A 20,398-nucleotide genomic window follows, 5' to 3' on the forward strand; every position below is an offset into this window, starting at 1 on the left:
AGGTATGTATCTCTATCCAATAGTTGTGTATGTATCTCTGCAATGTAGTAAGTACGGTCCATTACTACCAATGCGCCCCGTTTATCGGCAGGTTTTATGATTAAGTCTTTTCTATGTTTTAATGAGGAAAGAGCACTTGTTTCCTCTATAGTGAGGTTATTTTTATTATGAAACTCACCACGTTTGACTGCATCTAAGAACCCATTAATATCCCTCTGTACTAGGTCTATGTATGTTTCCACGTGATAGTAAGACCTGGGAGGCTGGAAACGACTGGAAATATTCAGTTTTAGGTCTTTGAGATGAAACATATTAGTTTTATCACTATGTTGGTCGACAAGATGATCAGTACAATATTTGTCTGATGAAAAATGTACTTTCAGTCTCAAAGTCCTATAGAAACGGAGAAGTTCTTGTTCCAAGGTGAAGGTATTTAAGGGGGGGGTTGGGCAAAAAGAGAGTCCTTTTTGTAAGACAGATAGTTCAGTTGGAGTCAGTATACTAGATGAAATATTGAATACTATGTTTGGTGTCCTACCTGGGATCTCGTTATCATTCGGGTGTTGTCCCGTTGGTAGTGCTCGCCTCCCCCTCCTCGTCTTCTTTGGAAACGTGGTGGTCTTCGTTGGTGTAAAAAATGGCTCTGGTAGCTTGTGTCTCTTTCACTATCAGTAGAAGAGTTATGACCCGTAGATGAAGTATAACCACGTCTATAGGAACTGCCCCCTCTGTAGATGTCGGCCTTACGCCAATTGTATACTCGGTTATTAAGATAATCTTCAGTATCACGAAGAAATTTAGTTTTTTTCTTTGCTTGAAGATCGTTGCGATAGTCACCGATGACCTTGTCCACCCTGTTCTTCAAAGCCGTGAAGTCTTCAGAAGAGATGTTATTGCTAAGTTGTTGTTCTGTTGCTATAATCCTGGTATTCAAATCTGTAATTTCCTTGTGAAGAAAGTCAATAGTAAGCAAGATAATGTCCATTGAACATTTATTTAAAATTCCCTCAAATTTGGCACAGAAGTCCGGATTGTCATGAAATAAAGTGGGCCGTAAGGGAACTCTCAAGCCCCGTGGAATACGTTGACTTTTATGATATTCGGCAAGGGTTATACTATGTAACTCGAGGGCCGTGTGTCTTTTACGTTCTTTTTCAAGGTCTCTAGTGCGTACTTCCTCTATAGGGGTATGGAGGAAAGTTCCTGGGGTTGTAATACGTGAAATAATACCGTTAGCCTCCTCCTGATTATATGCAAAAGTGGAAAAAGACATGGAGGCTACAGGAGCGGGAGCCCAAAAAGATATATAATGTACAAAATGAGGGGTCGCTCACTGTAGGTATGGGTGCTCAGAGGTAATATAAAGTCTAATAATATAAGAAAAAACCTCGGCACACCATGGAAAAAAGAGAGAATATGGACAATGCAAATAATGCAAAAAGAAAGAGACTGTTTATTAAGCCATCCTTTTCATCATGATAGTTCCACAAAAAATTATATGTACATAAACATATACCATCCTTATCTTGTTTATGGTCCAATAAAATTGCACTTAAACATTCACCGACGTTTCGACCTGAGTAGGTCTTTATCAAGGCAATTGGATATTAGATCAATGTAGCTTTGTATAAGGTAATTCTATAATAGAAGAAAATATTGATTAACTAATCATATGTGAAGGAGAGAGGTAAACGAATGTAAACATATAGGAATAAAAAGTGGTTTAGGGAAAAAGGAGAGAGGAGAAAATGGAAAGGGGAATAGGGGGAAAAAGGGAAGGGGGAAAAAGAGAGAGAAAAAAATAACAAGTACATGAGTAGACAGATATCAATATATGAAAAAAGAGAAATGACAAATGCTATTTAATTCGCAATTGAGGCCCTTTTGTATACAAAAGTATATAGAGAAAGGGAAAATAGATATAATGAGATCACAATTTATCATACAAGCATGAAACCATGAAATTTACAGACTTACTGGTATATGCTGTTGAAAGGATGTGAACTAATGGGGAAAGCCCTGGTAGTACTAGAAAAACCTAATGAAGGGAGAAAGGGAATTCTTTGAAAGGAATATCAGACCATAAGCCAGTCAATGGATACATGTCTAAAACTCACAAGCCGAACTATAGTGTTATAAAAACGTACCTGTAGGGGAAGAGAGTGCTGGCAAGGGGATACGTCCCAAAGCAGAAACGGTAAGTGAAGTAAACATGAGGATGTGCTATATATGCACGCAAATAGTTAAGTCCTGTGTCCGCATCCAATAGCGAGTCCGTGACCCACGTGCAAGTTCAGTAAATCCGGTGGAGTGCGTCGCTAAGAGCCCGAGTGACGTCATGGTACTTCCGGGAGGGCGCTTCCTGTCTGTGGAACGCACGGTGAACCGCATAGGGATTTCTAGCGCATGCTCACAATATAATGGCAAGTGTAATAGAAAATAGGACGCACAGTATGGTGCTAAAAGAATGCTGGTACCTAATAATGGAAACGGAGACTGGACTCCAACAAAGTGATGAATGACCACTAGATAAAGGTCAATCTGGACAAATGGAAAGAGGGGAAGAAAGAAAAAAAGAAAAGAGAAAAGGGGGAAAAAAGGAAACAGGGGAAAAGAAAAGGGAAGGGAGGGAGAGGGGAAAAAAAGGGAGGAAGGGAGAAAACTCTTGCTAAATATGCGTCTGTAGAAAAGAAAAAAAGAAAAAAAAGAAAAAAAAGGGAAGAATATAAATTACAAATTACATAACAGCTGAAGCTCATTATATATGCAGGTACAGAATCATATAAAGAGTGTAAACAACAGTGAAGTATAATAGAAGTCAATCATATCTACAAATACAAAGTCATAATATTTATGGATATATTCAGTAATAATGGGTCTCGTACTCCCTATTCAAACCCCCAGGGGATAAAGTTTGTAAAGTATGTATCCAATAGGATTCTCGTTCTTTTAGTTTAGCAACACGATTGCCTCCTCTTCTATTGATAGGGATGTGATCAATCACTTGAAACCTAAGTTGCGAAATTGTGTGCGACATTGATATAAAATGGGCTGGAATAGGTAACATCGTGCGGGAGCACCTAATAGTAGACTTGTGTTGAGAAATACGGTCTCGGATATGTTGGGTGGTCTCACCAACATATCCGAGACCGCAGGGGCACTTAATCAAATAAACCACGTAGCTGGAATCACATGAGAAGTATCCCTTTATAGGGTATCTTTTCCCTGAACGGGGATGTGTGAAAGAATCACCTTTGGTGATATTTGAACATTGGGGGCATGATAAGCAGGGAAAAGTGCCTCGGCGTGGAGTGGCCAGAGACCGTTGAATTGGTCCTGTCTGCTTAGATCCAATGTCAGCACGGACCAGAAAATCTCGTATATTGCGAGTTCTTTCATAACAACAAAGGGGAGTGGAGCTAAATTCAGAAATTGTAGGATAGGATTCTTTCAATAAGGGCCAATGTTGTTCAATGCATTTGTAGATAACTCTACTAAATGGATGGTATGTGTTGACAAATGTAATACGAGAATTTTTAATTTTTTTAGTATGGTGTCTTGTCTGTCGTAGGGTTTCAGAAGGGTAGCCTCTTTGTCGAAATTTAGAATCCATCTCTGAATGTCTTATGTGTTTCACCGTGTCATTGGATACAATACGATCAACTCTGCAATGTTGTGACTTAGGTAATGATTTCTTCACATGTCGTGGATGACAACTAGAATACAGCAAAAGGCTGTTTCTGTCAGTAGGTTTGGTATATAAGTCACTCTCAAGCGCTCCCGTATGGAGCAGCGTAATAGTTGTGTCCAAAAAGTGAATAGAATGTGGATCACTGTGTCGGGTAAAGATCAAACCTGGGACTCTCGTGTTAAGATAATCGAAAAAAAGAGTAAGCTCTATATTGGTGCCAGTCCAGATCAATAAAATATCGTCTATAAACCGTTTCCAGTAATAGACATTAGTTTGATAGAGATGATGATTGTATACGTAGTTGTTTTCAAAATCAGCCATATAGATGTTAGCGTAAGGGGGTGCCACATTGGACCCCATTGCAGTACCCCTAATTTGTAGAAAAAACTGATCACCGAACAGAAAAAATTTTTTTTTCAGAATGATATCTAGTAGATCTACACAGAAATCAGTTTGTTGTGTTGTGAATTCTGTCTGGGTATTGAGGAAGTTAGTAATGGCTTGGATTCCTCTATCATGATCAATGCTGGTATAGAGGCTGTTGACATCAATAGTGACAAGTATACTGTTGGTAGGGATTGGGCCCAGTGCCTTGATAGTAGATAAGAAATGAGTTGTGTCCTTCAAATAAGAGGTAATACGTGGCATATATGGGGTGAGGATCTTCTCCAAAGTTATGGCGAGTGGAGATAGGAGAGAGTCGGTCGAGGCAACAACTGGTCTCCCTGGTGGTGTCTGTAAGTTCTTGTGTATCTTTGGTAATGTATAGAAAACGGGGATAACGGGGTGATTATTGACCAAAAATTCCGCCAGTTTAGTGTCAATGGATCCAACTTGTACATGCTTCTTGATTAAATTGGCAATAAGGCCAGATATTTCGGAGGTAGGATTAGAAGATAGGGGTAGGTATGTATCTCTATCCAATAGTTGTGTATGTATCTCTGCAATGTAGTAAGTACGGTCCATTACTACCAATGCGCCCCCTTTATCGGCAGGTTTTATGATTAAGTCTTTTCTATGTTTTAATGAGGAAAGAGCACTTGTTTCCTCTATAGTGAGGTTATTTTTATTATGAAACTCACCACGTTTGACTGCATCTAAGAACCCATTAATATCCCTCTGTACTAGGTCTATGTATGTTTCCACGTGATAGTAAGACCTGGGAGGCTGGAAACGACTGGAAATATTCAGTTTTAGGTCTTTGAGATGAAACATATTAGTTTTATCACTAATGTCTATTACTGGAAACGGTTTATAGACGATATTTTTTTGATCTGGACTGGCACCAATATAGAGCTTACTCTTTTTTTCGATTATCTTAACACGAGAGTCCCAGGTTTGACCTTTACCCGACACAGTGATCCACATTCTATTCACTTTTTGGACACAACTATTACGCTGCTACATACGGGAGCGCTTGAGAGTGACTTATATACCAAACCTACTGACAGAAACAGCCTTTTGCTGTATTCTAGTTGTCATCCACGACATGTGAAGAAATCATTACCTAAGTCACAACATTGCAGAGTTGATCGTATTGTATCCAATGACACGGTGAAACACATAAGACATTCAGAGATGGATTCTAAATTTCGACAAAGAGGCTACCCTTCTGAAACCCTACGACAGACAAGACACCATACTAAAAAAATTAAAAATTCTCGTATTACATTTGTCAACACATACCATCCATTTAGTAGAGTTATCTACAAATGCATTGAACAACATTGGCCCTTATTGAAAGAATCCTATCCTACAATTTCTGAATTTAGCTCCACTCCCCTTTGTTGTTATAAAAGAACTCGCAATATACGAGATTTTCTGGTCCGTGCTGACATTGGATCTAAGCAGACAGGACCAATTCAACGGTCTCTGGCCACTCCACGCCGAGGCACTTTTCCCTGCTTATCATGCCCCCAATGTTCAAATATCACCAAAGGTGATTCTTTCACACATCCCCGTTCAGGGAAAAGATACCCTATAAAGGGATACTTCTCATGTGATTCCAGCTACGTGGTTTATTTGATTAAGTGCCCCTGCGGTCTCGGATATGTTGGTGAGACCACCCAACATATCCGAGACCGTATTTCTCAACACAAGTCTACTATTAGGTGCTCCCGCACGATGTTACCTATTCCAGCCCATTTTATATCAATGTCGCACACAATTTCGCAACTTAGGTTTCAAGTGATTGATCACATCCCTATCAATAGAAGAGGAGGCAATCGTGTTGCTAAACTAAAAGAACGAGAATCCTATTGGATACATACTTTACAAACTTTATCCCCTGGGGGTTTGAATAGGGAGTACGAGACCCATTATTACTGAATATATCCATAAATATTATGACTTTGTATTTGTAGATATGATTGACTTCTATTATACTTCACTGTTGTTTACACTCTTTATATGATTCTGTACCTGCATATATAATGAGCTTCAGCTGTTATGTAATTTGTAATTTATATTCTCCCCTTTTTTTTCTTTTCTTTCTTTTTTTTTCTTTTCTACAGACGCATATTTAGCAAGAGTTTTCTCCCTTCCTCCCTTTTTTCCCCTCTCCCTCCCTTCCCTTTTCTTTTCCCCTGTTTCCTTTTTTCCCCCTTTTCTCTTTTCTTTTTTTCTTTCTTCCCCTCTTTCCATTTGTCCAGATTGACCTTTATCTAGTGGTCATTCATCACTTTGTTGGAGTCCAGTCTCCGTTTCCATTATTAGGTACCAGCATTCTTTTAGCACCATACTGTGCGTCCTATTTTCTATTACACTTGCCATTATATTGTGAGCATGCGCTAGAAATCCCTATGCGGTTCACCGTGCGTTCCACAGACAGGAAGCGCCCTCCCGGAAGTACCATGACGTCACTCGGGCTCTTAGCGACGAACTCCACCGGATTTACTGAACTTGCACGTGGGTCACGGACTCGCTATTGGATGCGGACACAGGACTTAACTATTTGCGTGCATATATAGCACACCCTCATGTTTACTTCACTTACCGTTTCTGCTTTGGGACGTATCCCCTTGCCAGCACTCTCTTCCCCTACAGGTACGTTTTTATAACACTATAGTTCGGCTTGTGAGTTTTAGACATGTATCCATTGACTGGCTTATGGTCTGATATTCCTTTCAAAGAATTCCCTTTCTCCCTTCATTAGGTTTTTCTAGTACTACCAGGGCTTTCCCCATTAGTTCACATCCTTTCAACAGCATATACCAGTAAGTCTGTAAATTTCATGGTTTCATGCTTGTATGATAAATTGTGATCTCATTATATCTATTTTCCCTTTCTCTATATACTTTTGTATACAAAAGGGCCTCAATTGCGAATTAAATAGCATTTGTCATTTCTCTTTTTTCATATATTGATATCTGTCTACTCATGTACTTGTTATTTTTTTCTCTCTCTTTTTCCCCCTTCCCTTTTTCCCCCTATTCCCCTTTCCATTTTCTCCTCTCTCCTTTTCCCCTAAACCACTTTTTATTCCTATATGTTTACATTCGTTTACCTCTCTCCTTCACATATGATTAGTTAATCAATATTTTCTTCTATTATAGAATTACCTTATACAAAGCTACATTGATCTAATATCCAATTGCCTTGATAAAGACCTACTCAGGTCGAAACGTCGGTGAATGTTTAAGTGCAATTTTATTGGACCATAAACAAGATAAGGATGGTATATGTTTATGTACATATAATTTTTTGTGGAACTATCATGATGAAAAGGATGGCTTAATAAACAGTCTCTTTCTTTTTGCATTATTTGCATTGTCCATATTCTCTCTTTTTTCCATGGTGAGCCGAGGTTTTTTCTTATATTATTAGACTTTATATTACCTCTGAGCACCCATACCTACAGTGAGCGACCCCTCATTTTGTACATTATATATCTTTTTGGGCTCCCGCTCCTGTAGCCTCCATGTCTTTTTCCACTTTTGCATATAATCAGGAGGAGGCTATCGGTATTATTTCACGTATTACAACCCCAGGAACTTTCCTCCATACCCCTATAGAGGAAGTACGCACTAGAGACCTTGAAAAAGAACGTAAAAGACACACGGCCCTCGAGTTACATAGTATAACCCTTGCCGAATATCATAAAAGTCAACGTATTCCACGGGGCTTGAGAGTTCCCTTACGGCCCACTTTATTTCATGACAATCCGGACTTCTGTGCCAAATTTGAGGGAATTTTAAATAAATGTTCAATGGACATTATCTTGCTTACTATTGACTTTCTTCACAAGGAAATTACAGATTTGAATACCAGGATTATAGCAACAGAACAACAACTTAGCAATAACATCTCTTCTGAAGACTTCACGGCTTTGAAGAACAGGGTGGACAAGGTCATCGGTGACTATCGCAACGATCTTCAAGCAAAGAAAAAAACTAAATTTCTTCGTGATACTGAAGATTATCTTAATAACCGAGTATACAATTGGCGTAAGGCCGACATCTACAGAGGGAGCAGTTCCTATAGACGTGGTTATACTTCATCTACGGGTCATAACTCTTCTACTGATAGTGAAAGAGACACAAGCTACCAGAGCCATTTTTTACACCAACGAAGACCACCACGTTTCCAAAGAAGACGAGGAGGGGGAGGCGAGCACTACCAACGGGACAACACCCGAATGATAACGAGATCCCAGGTAGGACACCAAACATAGTATTCAATATTTCATCTAGTATACTGACTCCAACTGAACTATCTGTCTTACAAAAAGGACTCTCTTTTTGCCCAACCCCCCCCCTTAAATACCTTCACCTTGGAACAAGAACTTCTCCGTTTCTATAGGACTTTGAGACTGAAAGTACATTTTTCATCAGACAAATATTGTACTGATCATCTTGTCGACCAACATAGTGATAAAACTAATATGTTTCATCTCAAAGACCTAAAACTGAATATTTCCAGTCGTTTCCAGCCTCCCAGGTCTTACTATCACGTGGAAACATACATAGACCTAGTACAGAGGGATATTAATGGGTTCTTAGATGCAGTCAAACGTGGTGAGTTTCATAATAAAAATAACCTCACTATAGAGGAAACAAGTGCTCTTTCCTCATTAAAACATAGAAAAGACTTAATCATAAAACCTGCCGATAAACGGGGCGCATTGGTAGTAATGGACCGTACTTACTACATTGCAGAGATACATACACAACTATTGGATAGAGATACATACCTACCCCTATCTTCTAATCCTACCTCCGAAATATCTGGCCTTATTGCCAATTTAATCAAGAAGCATGTACAAGTTGGATCCATTGACACTAAACTGGCGGAATTTTTGGTCAATAATCACCCCGTTATCCCCGTTTTCTATACATTACCAAAGATACACAAGAACTTACAGACACCACCAGGGAGACCAATTGTTGCCTCGACCGACTCTCTCCTATCTCCACTCGCCATAACTTTGGAGAAGATCCTCACCCCATATATGCCACGTATTACCTCTTATTTGAAGGACACAACTCATTTCTTATCTACTATCAAGGCACTGGGCCCAATCCCTACCAACAGTATACTTGTCACTATTGATGTCAACAGCCTCTATACCAGCATTGATCATGATAGAGGAATCCAAGCCATTACTAACTTCCTCAATACCCAGACAGAATTCACAACACAACAAACTGATTTCTGTGTAGATCTACTAGATATCATTCTGAAAAAAATGTTTTTCTGTTCGGTGATCAGTTTTTTCTACAAATTAGGGGTACTGCAATGGGGTCCAATGTGGCACCCCCTTACGCTAACATCTATATGGCTGATTTTGAAAACAACTACGTATACAATCATCATCTCTATCAAACTAATGTCTATTACTGGAAACGGTTTATAGACGATATTTTTTTGATCTGGACTGGCACCAATATAGAGCTTACTCTTTTTTTCGATTATCTTAACACGAGAGTCCCAGGTTTGACCTTTACCCGACACAGTGATCCACATTCTATTCACTTTTTGGACACAACTATTACGCTGCTCCATACGGGAGCGCTTGAGAGTGACTTATATACCAAACCTACTGACAGAAACAGCCTTTTGCTGTATTCTAGTTGTCATCCACGACATGTGAAGAAATCATTACCTAAGTCACAACATTGCAGAGTTGATCGTATTGTATCCAATGACACGATGAAATACATAAGACATTCAGAGATGGATTCTAAATTTCGACAAAGAGGCTACCCTTCTGAAACCCTACGACAGACAAGACACCATACTAAAAAAATTAAAAATTCTCGTATTACATTTGTCAACACATACCATCCATTTAGTAGAGTTATCTACAAATGCATTGAACAACATTGGCCCTTATTGAAAGAATCCTATCCTACAATTTCTGAATTTAGCTCCACTCCCCTTTGTTGTTATAAAAGAACTCGCAATATACGAGATTTTCTGGTCCGTGCTGACATTGGATCTAAGCAGACAGGACCAATTCAACGGTCTCTGGCCACTCCACGCCGAGGCACTTTTCCCTGCTTATCATGCCCCCAATGTTCAAATATCACCAAAGGTGATTCTTTCACACATCCCCGTTCAGGGAAAAGATACCCTATAAAGGGATACTTCTCATGTGATTCCAGCTACGTGGTTTATTTGATTAAGTGCCCCTGCGGTCTCGGATATGTTGGTGAGACCACCCAACATATCCGAGACCGTATTTCTCAACACAAGTCTACTATTAGGTGCTCCCGCACGATGTTACCTATTCCAGCCCATTTTATATCAATGTCGCACACAATTTCGCAACTTAGGTTTCAAGTGATTGATCACATCCCTATCAATAGAAGAGGAGGCAATCGTGTTGCTAAACTAAAAGAACGAGAATCCTATTGGATACATACTTTACAAACTTTATCCCCTGGGGGTTTGAATAGGGAGTACGAGACCCATTATTACTGAATATATCCATAAATATTATGACTTTGTATTTGTAGATATGATTGACTTCTATTATACTTCACTGTTGTTTACACTCTTTATATGATTCTGTACCTGCATATATAATGAGCTTCAGCTGTTATGTAATTTGTAATTTATATTCTTCCCTTTTTTTTCTTTTCTTTCTTTTTTTCTTTTCTACAGACGCATATTTAGCAAGAGTTTTCTCCCTTCCTCCCTTTTTTTCCCCTCTCCCTCCCTTCCCTTTTCTTTTCCCCTGTTTCCTTTTTTCCCCCTTTTCTCTTTTCTTTTTTTCTTTCTTCCCCTCTTTCCATTTGTCCAGATTGACCTTTATCTAGTGGTCATTCATCACTTTGTTGGAGTCCAGTCTCCGTTTCCATTATTAGGTACCAGCATTCTTTTAGCACCATACTGTGTGTCCTATTTTCTATTACACTTGCCATTATATTGTGAGCATGCGCTAGAAATCCCTATGCGGTTCACCGTGCGTTCCACAGACAGGAAGCGCCCTCCCGGAAGTACCATGATGTCACTCGGGCTCTTAGCGACGCACTCCACCGGATTTACTGAACTTGCACGTGGGTCACGGACTCGCTATTGGATGCGGACACAGGACTTAACTATTTGCGTGCATATATAGCACACCCTCATGTTTACTTCACTTACCGTTTCTGCTTTGGGACGTATCCCCTTGCCAGCACTCTCTTCCCCTACAGGTACATTTTTATAACACTATAGTTCGGCTTGTGAGTTTTAGACATGTATCCATTGACTGGCTTATGGTCTGATATTCCTTTCAAAGAATTCCCTTTCTCCCTTCATTAGGTTTTTCTAGTACTACCAGGGCTTTCCCCATTAGTTCACATCCTTTCAACAGCATATACCAGTAAGTCTGTAAATTTCATGGTTTCATGCTTGTATGATAAATTGTGATCTCATTATATCTATTTTCCCTTTCTCTATATACTTTTGTATACAAAAGGGCCTCAATTGCGAATTAAATAGCATTTGTCATTTCTCTTTTTTCATATATTGATATCTGTCTACTCATGTACTTGTTATTTTTTTCTCTCTCTTTTTCCCCCTTCCCTTTTTCCCCCTATTCCCCTTTCCATTTTCTCCTCTCTCCTTTTTCCCTAAACCACTTTTTATTCCTATATGTTTACATTCGTTTACCTCTCTCCTTCACATATGATTAGTTAATCAATATTTTCTTCTATTATAGAATTACCTTATACAAAGCTACATTGATCTAATATCCAATTGCCTTGATAAAGACCTACTCAGGTCGAAACGTCGGTGAATGTTTAAGTGCAATTTTATTGGACCATAAACAAGATAAGGATGGTATATGTTTATGTACATATAATTTTTTGTGGAACTATCATGATGAAAAGGATGGCTTAATAAACAGTCTCTTTCTTTTTGCATTATTTGCATTGTCCATATTCTCTCTTTTTTCCATGGTGTGCCGAGGTTTTTTCTTATATTATTAGACTTTATATTACCTCTGAGCACCCATACCTACAGTGAGCGACCCCTCATTTTGTACAGAATTTGTATTATGGCAAGAAAAAAGCTGCTAAGTAAAGAAAAACGAGTGGCCATCATTACTTTAAGAAATGAAGGTCAGTCAGTCAGAAAAATTGGGCAAACTTTGAAAGTGTCCCCAAGTGCAGCTGCAAAAACCATCAAGCGCTACAAAGAAACTGGCTCACATGAGGACTGCCCCAGGAAAGGAAGACCAATAGTCACCTCTGCTTCTGAGGATAAGTTTATCTGAGCCACCAGCCTCAGAAATCGCAGGTTAACAGCAGCTCAGATTAGAGACCAGGTCAATGCCACACAGAGTTCTAGCAGCAGACACATCTCTTCAACAACTGTTAAGAGGAGACTTTGTGCAGCAGGCCTTCGAGGTAAAATAGCTGCTAGGAAACCACTGCTAAGGACAGGCAACAAGCACACAAAGAACACAAGGAATGGACATTAGACCAGTGGAAATCTGTGCTTTGGTCTGATGAGTCCAAATTTGAGATCTTTGGTTCCAACCACCGTGTCTTTGTGCGACGCAGAAAAGGTGAACGGATGGACTCTACATGCCTGGTTTCCACCATGAAGCATGGAGGAGGAGGTGTGATGGTGTGGGGGTGCTTTGCTGGTGACACTGTTGGGGATTTATTCAGAATTGAAGGCATACTGAACCAGCATGGCTACCACAGCATCTTGCAGCGGCATGCTATTCCATCCGGTTTGCGTTTAGTTGGACCATCATTTATTTTTCAACAGGACAATGACCCCAAACACACCTCCAGGCTGTGTAAGGGCTATTTGACCAAGCAGGAGAGTGATGGGGTGCTACGCCAGATGACCTGGCCTCCACAGTCACCAGACCTGAAACCAATCGAGATGGTTTGGGGTGAGCTGGACCGCAGAGTGAAGGCAAAAGGGCAAACAAGTGCTAAGCATCTCTGGGAACTCCTTCAAGATTGTTGGAAGACCATTTCCGGTGACTACCTCTTGAAGCTCATCAAGAGAATGCCAAGAGTGTGCAAAGCACTCATCAAAGCGAAAGGTGGCTACTTTGAAGAACCTTGAATATAAGACATATTTTCAGTAGTTTAACACTTTTTTGTTAAGTATATAATTCCACATGTGTTAATTCATAGTTTTGATGCCTTCAGTGTGAATGTATAATTTTCATAGTCATGAAAATACAGAAAAATCTTTAAATGAGAAGGTGTGTCCAAACTTTTGGTCTGTACTGTACATTATGCCAGATGTGCATTGTGCTTGTGCGATATATGATCTGTGATTGTGCAATTTATGCAGTGTGCTTGTGCAACATGTTCGCTATGCTTGTGGGATGTGTATGTTATGCTTGAGTGATGTGGGCGCTTTGCTTGTGCAACATTTGTGCTGTGCTTGTGGGATGTGTATGCTGTGTTTGTGTGAAGTATGCTGGTATTTTCTGCTGTGTGTACAACTTGTTTAGGTTGTATTAATTTTTACTTATGGTAGATGTCAGTATTCCAGCCCTCAATGTGTCTGGGATGCAGATACTGAGAGCTCAGTCATGAAAATGTGGTGCAGGGGCATGCTGAAGCTGTCAGTACTTTGATTGACAGCTCAGTCATCCAGTCTGGTGCAGGGGCGTGCTGAACTGTTGGTGTTTTGATTGGTGGCTCAGCTGGCCAATCTGAGACTGGGAGGTTATGGGCTGCCTTCAGGTGTTCCCTGTCCCAGGTGATTGCCCAGGCTGTCAGTCCCAGATCTCTGCCAGATGTACATTCAGCTCTGTGTAGTTTGTCTCTCTGTGCCTTGTGTTCTCCTTGTGGATATTTTTGCTGCATGACCTTGGACCTTGTTCTGACCATTAGTTTTGCCTGCTCCCTTTGCTCTGATTCTGACCTCGGACCTTTACCTGTGTCATGGGTGTGCCAGAAGTGACAGACAGTCCCCCTGCAGTTGGTTGCAGGAGATCTCTTTGTTTGGCATTACAGACAACTTCTTGAAGCTGTCTCTCTAAGACCCAGCGCCTACCTTCCTCTGGCTAATTAACACTATGGCCTGGGTGTATAAATACCTGCTGTGTGCCAGAGGGAGGTGCCGGCGATATTCATATTATCCCTTGTAAAGGTTTGAAGAAGAGCAGTATTTCTACCTCTCTGGTGCTAGAGGACATGTGCGCATTTGCCTGGAGTCGTCTAAAGCTAAGCACTTTTCCCTTGTTTGTCCCTTGTTGTCTGTAGTGGTCAGTGTGGATCAACTAGCGCTCATCTCCTCCCTTCCCTAGCCAGGGCCCAACGCCAGGGAAAGACAGGACGAAGTACGCGTGCGGCGATTGGTGAAGAACCAATATAGGGACGTTAGTGAAGACAGGGTGAGATTAGATCTACCTAGGAGGTCTCCACTGTCCCCTTTCCCTAGAGTCTGGGCTCCCTTTCCCTCTTCCCTTAGTCTTTCCTTCACCTTGCGTGACAACCTGACTATGTCTTGGTCTTCGTAACTCTGTTTATGATGTACCTTCCAGGTCTTTGACCTCAGACTCCTTGACTACCCTGACTTGTGGCTTGTTAGCGAGAAGTGACTCAGTGTCAGAGTAGATGGCTCATACACAATTCTCAAATGGGGACCTTTGCTCCCAGTATCCGCCGATGATGTGCACTACATGGGTAGTACAATAAATCTCCTACAATACTGGGGTAATACATAGAAACAACTTAAAACCAGCATTCTTTGTATATTGTGTCTATAATGTAGCACATGCACTTGATATTATCAAAACTATAGATTCAGGATGTGTTGCCATTTGACATTCCTTATGATTAGATTGAAACTTTTTCCATTTTTATTTCAGGAATATACAATATTAAGTGAACCCAGTAGGCTGTGTAGGTTGTTTCTTAGCGCAATTCTGTCACTTACTAGTAAAACTGTTTGACAGACTTTTTTTCATTTGCTAGTAGCAGAACTGCTGTGGACTGTTATGTTTATTAGCCTTTTGCTATTGCTTTGCCAGCTTGGTGCCAATTTTCAAATTTTCAGCAGAAGGATTTTATGTACATATTGGTTCTAATTCCAGTAATACTCTGAGTCATGCATAGACTTGTTTTCTTTTTCTATATCTAGCTGAACATCCAAACTGGGAACAATTTTATAAAATGTTATTTTTTTGTCCAGAATCTAATTATGAGCCATATTCATACATCTTTTATGTAATGTAATTTTTGGTTGTTGAAAGTTATACATCATGAGTTACAAAGATACATTTGTACATCCGTACATCATAATATCATAGATTAAATGATTTGAATTAATCCTGAATTGAACCTGAAGTGAACTGAAGGTACCTGGATACTAAATCACAGTAAACAATGTTTGTTTTTGTTTTCACTCTCACCCCCTTAATCCTTCACTTCTTTCAACCACCCCTAATCCCTACACCTGGAAAGGAACTCTTCATCTCTCCCTCCATTCTCCCCACCCATCTCACCTCTTCCTCAGAGCTATTCCACAACATACAATCCTTTGTCTCCAAACACAGACAGCCACCTCATGCCCTCTCCTGCTCCCACCTAATAACGCTTTCTCTGCTCCTCCTTACTGCCGGCGACATCTCTCCAAATCCTGGCCCTCCTCACCACATCCCTACATTCACTTCCACCTCCTACCCCCGATCTATCCCAAACTCTCGTAACCCTTCTAACCTTACACCCATCCGCCCAGCCCCCGCTTCCCCAGTTCCACTAACAGGAGCTCTATGGAACGCTCGCTCTGTCTGCAATAAACTTTCCTACATTCACGATCTCTTCATCACTAACAAGCTTTCCTTCCTCGGAATCACTGAAACCTGGCTCACCCCCTCCGACACAACCTCTCCTGCTGCACTTTCGTATGGCGGATTCCACCTCTCCCATACCCCCCGCCCCAACGGCAAGCACGGTGGAGGAATAGGTTTCCTTCTCTCAGAAAACTGCTCCTTCACCCAGATCTCACTGCCGCCCGCAATTACTCTCCCGTCTTTTGAAGTGCACTGTGTGCGCATCTACTCCCCCTCCAACCTCCAAATGGCTGTCATCTACCACCCCCCAGGATCAGCCACCACTTTCTTTGACCACTTCACCACCTGGCTACTTCATTTCCTCTCTGTTGACATCCCCACTATCCTCATGGGCGACTTTAACATCCCCATTGATACTTCCCTCTCAGCTGCCTCTAAGCTTCTATCCCTCACTTCCTCCTTTGGTCTTACCCAGTGGTCTTCCACACCCACCCACAAAGACGGCCACACGCTGGACCTCATCTTCACCCGCCTCTGTTCCCTATCTAACCTCTCTAACTCACCTCTCCCTCTCTCTGACCACAACCTACTCACATTCTCTTCTCTCTCCTCCCCGGGGCAACAATCCCCACTCCACAAACTTGAATACCCTCGTAGAAATCTCAAACACCTTGACCTACACTCTCTCTCTGAATCCTTCCTCCCTCTTATAGACATTAGTTCCTTACATGATGCAGATGCTGCTGCCACTTTATACAACACCACAACAGCTGCAGCTCTCGATTCGGTCGCCCCCCTCATGTATACCAAGACTCGCACAATCAACAGACAACCCTGGCACACCAGCCTAACTAAAGAACTGCGACGGGCCTCCAGGGCTGCTGAACGTAGATGGAAAAGGTCCCACTCCCATGAGCACTTCATCGCATTCAAACAGTCCCTCACTACCTTCAAGTCCACACTCACTGCAGCAAAACAAACATACTTCACATCTCTCATATCCTCCCTGTCCCACAACCCCAAACAACTATTCAACACCTTCAATTCTCTCCTCCGTCCCCCAGTGCCTCCTCCCTCTCCTCTTATTTCAGCCGAAGACTTTGCCTCATTCTTCAAGCAGAAGATTGACACCATCAGACAAAGCTTTTGCCTAAAGCCCCCACAGCCCCTCCCCACACCTACTCAACCCTCCTCCTCCAAAACTACATTCTCCACCATTTCTGAAGATCAACTTTCCTCCTTACTCTCCAAATCACACCTCACCACCTGTAAACTTGACCCAATCCCGTCCCACCTCATCCCAAACCTTACCACTATCTTCATCCCAGCCCTAGCCCACCTCTTCAACCTGTCACTAACAACTGGTGTCTTCCCCTCATGTTTCAAACATGCCTCAATCACACCCATCCTCAAAAAGCCCTCCCTTGACCCATCCTCTGTGTCTAGCTATCGCCCCATATCACTTCTCCCCTATGCCTCAAAACTACTGGAACAACATGTCCATTCTGAACTGTCCTCCCACCTCTCCTCCTGCTCCCTCTTTGACCGCCTACAATCTGGTTTCCGACCGCACCATTCTACTGAAACTGCACTGACTAAAGTCACCAATGACCTACTAACCGCCAAATCTAAGCGACACTACTCTGTCCTCCTCCTCCTAGACCTGTCATCTGCCTTTGACACAGTGGACCATTCCCTCTTACTACAGACTCTCTCATCTCTCAGCATCACAGACTTGGCCCTATCCTGGATCTCCTCATACCTAACAGACCGGACATTCAGTGTCTCCCACTCACACACCACCTCTTCATCTCGCCCCCTATCTGTCGGTGTCCCCCAAGGTTCAGTTCTAGGACCCCTGCTCTTCTCCATCTACACCTTAGGCCTGGGACAGCTCATAGAGTCTCATGGCTTTCATTATCACCTCTATGCTGATGACACACAGATCTACCTCTCTGGACCCGATATCACCTCCGTATTAACCAAAATCCCACAATGTCTGTCTGCTATTTCATCCTTCTTCTCTGCTAGATTTCTAAAACTTAACATGGACAAAACAGAATTCATCATCTTTCCGCCATCTCATTCAACCCTCCCAACTGACCTATCCATCATAGTCAATGGCTGCCCACTCTCCCCAGTCCCTCAAGCTCGCTGCCTCGGGGTAACCCTGGACTCGGAACTCTCCTTCAAACCACATATCCAAGCCCTTTCCACTTCCTGCCGACTCCAACTTAAAAATATCTCCCGGATCCGCACATTCCTAAACCATGAATCTGCAAAAACACTAGTGCACGCCCTCATCATCTCCCGCCTTGACTACTGCAACCTCCTGCTCTGTGGCCTCCCCTCTAACACTCTCGCACCCCTCCAATCTATCATAAACTCTGCTGCTCGACTAATCAACCTGTCCCCCCGCTATTCCCCGGCCTCTCCTCTCTGTCAATCTCTTCACTGGCTCCCCATTGCTCAGAGACTCCAGTTCAAAACCCTAACCATGACATACAAAGCCATTCACAACCTGTCTCCTCCATATATCTCCGACCTAGTCTCCCGTTACATACCTGCACGCAACCTCCGATCCTCACAAGATCTCCTGCTCTACTCCCCTCTTATCTCCTCCTCCCACAACCATATACAAGATTTCTCCCGTGCTTCCGCCCTACTCTGGAACTCTCTACCCCAACGTATCAGACTCTCGCCTACCGTGGAAACCTTCAAAAGGAACCTGAAGACCCACCTCTTCCGACAAGCCTACAACCTGCAGTAACCACCGCTCCACCATACCGCTGCACGACCAGCTCTACCCTCACCTACTGTATCCTCACCCATCCCTCGTAGATTGTGAGCCCTCGCGGGCAGGGTCCTCGCTCCGCCTGTACCAGTCGCTGTCACATTGTGTTCAAGATTATTGAAATTGTTCTTGTATTATACCCCCTTTTTCACATGTAAAGCGCCATGGAATAAATGGCGCTATAATAATAAGTAATAATAATAATAATAATTAAATAAAACTTATCAAACAAAAGTTCTTCAAGTAAATAATTATTTATATAAATAAGATTATATATAACCAAGAAGATGCAAGAAACTTTGTGTTATTTTTATTACCAACAAACTATAACTTTAGGTGTAAGACTGATTCATACTTTAAGTTATATATTGAGCAATGTTCTTAAAGATAAATTTTTCACTTTGAAAAAGAAGACTGATTCCTTATCTGCCAGCAGGAGAAACTGAATAGACTGAAATATAGTTTTTTGGGAAACTGTTTAGTATGACCTCTATTTATTGAAAAGACTACTCATTTTAAGCTTAGGAGTCAACTAGGCGGTCCTAATCAATTATCTCTGATGCACACTCATATAGGGAAGGCTGTCAATCACTGATATAAGGTTAGTGTACATATTCTTAATTTATAGTGTTTGACAGAATATACTGAATGGATGTCTTTAGTGTTGGCTGCATTTTCAAAGCCTTCTTAGCAGAAAATGCCTTCCATCTTACCTCCTTTCTCTGACACAATGGCAGACCAACTCATCATTAGATGTAGAATCAAGCACAAGTTTTAAGTTCACAGAACAAGTAGAACTCAATGCAATCACATCTAAACCATGGAATGATTTTCGTAATTACGTGAAATATTCACATTCATTATAACTAAGCAAGAAATCATCATGCATGCTCCCATATGGCATAATTTAATATGTTATTGCTCCATTCAGTATGAAACCTCATTTAATCATCCTGCTACATTCATTTGGGTATATGTGTCATCTAGAATTATAAACAGCAGATATCTCAAGATTACGAGTCTTATTAATTGCATATACAATTATATATAGAAATCTGACAGCATTATTTCTGTGGACTTGCTCACTTAATCAGAGTGAAATCTCCAATAGCATCTATTTCAATGGGTCTATGAAGGGGAGGAGGCTCCAAAGGAAATATTCAACTTGAGTTCTCACCGCCACAAGATCCTGACAAATTACTAATTAATGCTTGTAGGAAAAACAGATGGTATAACTTTTAGTTAAGCCTGCAGAGAGTTAGAACCACCTACAAAGAGGCGACTCTAACCACTTTTCTAGATAGGCTCCATAGAATTCACAAGTTATTCCTATAAGGTAAATATGCCTTTGAATTTCTAGATCTACTTAAAAAGTCAAGATACAGGTGCATCTCAGTAAATTAGAATATCATCAAAAAGTTTATTTATTTCAGTTCTTCAATACAAAAAGAGAAACTCATATACACTGCTCAAAAAAATAAAGGGAACACTCAAATAACACATCCTAGATCTGAATGAAATATTCTTGTTGAATACTTACTTACTGACCCACTGCCAAACTGGTAATTCTGAAGGATGTTGCAGGCAGCAGGTTGCTCTCCACGGCATCTCCAGACTCTGTCACGTCTGTCACATGTGCTCAGTGTGAACCTGCTTTCATCTGTGAAGAGCAGAGGGCACCAGTGGCGACTTTGCCAATCCTGGTGTT

This window comes from Phyllobates terribilis, unplaced genomic scaffold (assembly GCF_046119375.1).
Source record: "Phyllobates terribilis strain yellow unplaced genomic scaffold, ASM4611937v1 Scaffold_1__5_contigs__length_1240528914, whole genome shotgun sequence".
Classification (NCBI taxonomy): domain Eukaryota; kingdom Metazoa; phylum Chordata; class Amphibia; order Anura; family Dendrobatidae; genus Phyllobates; species Phyllobates terribilis.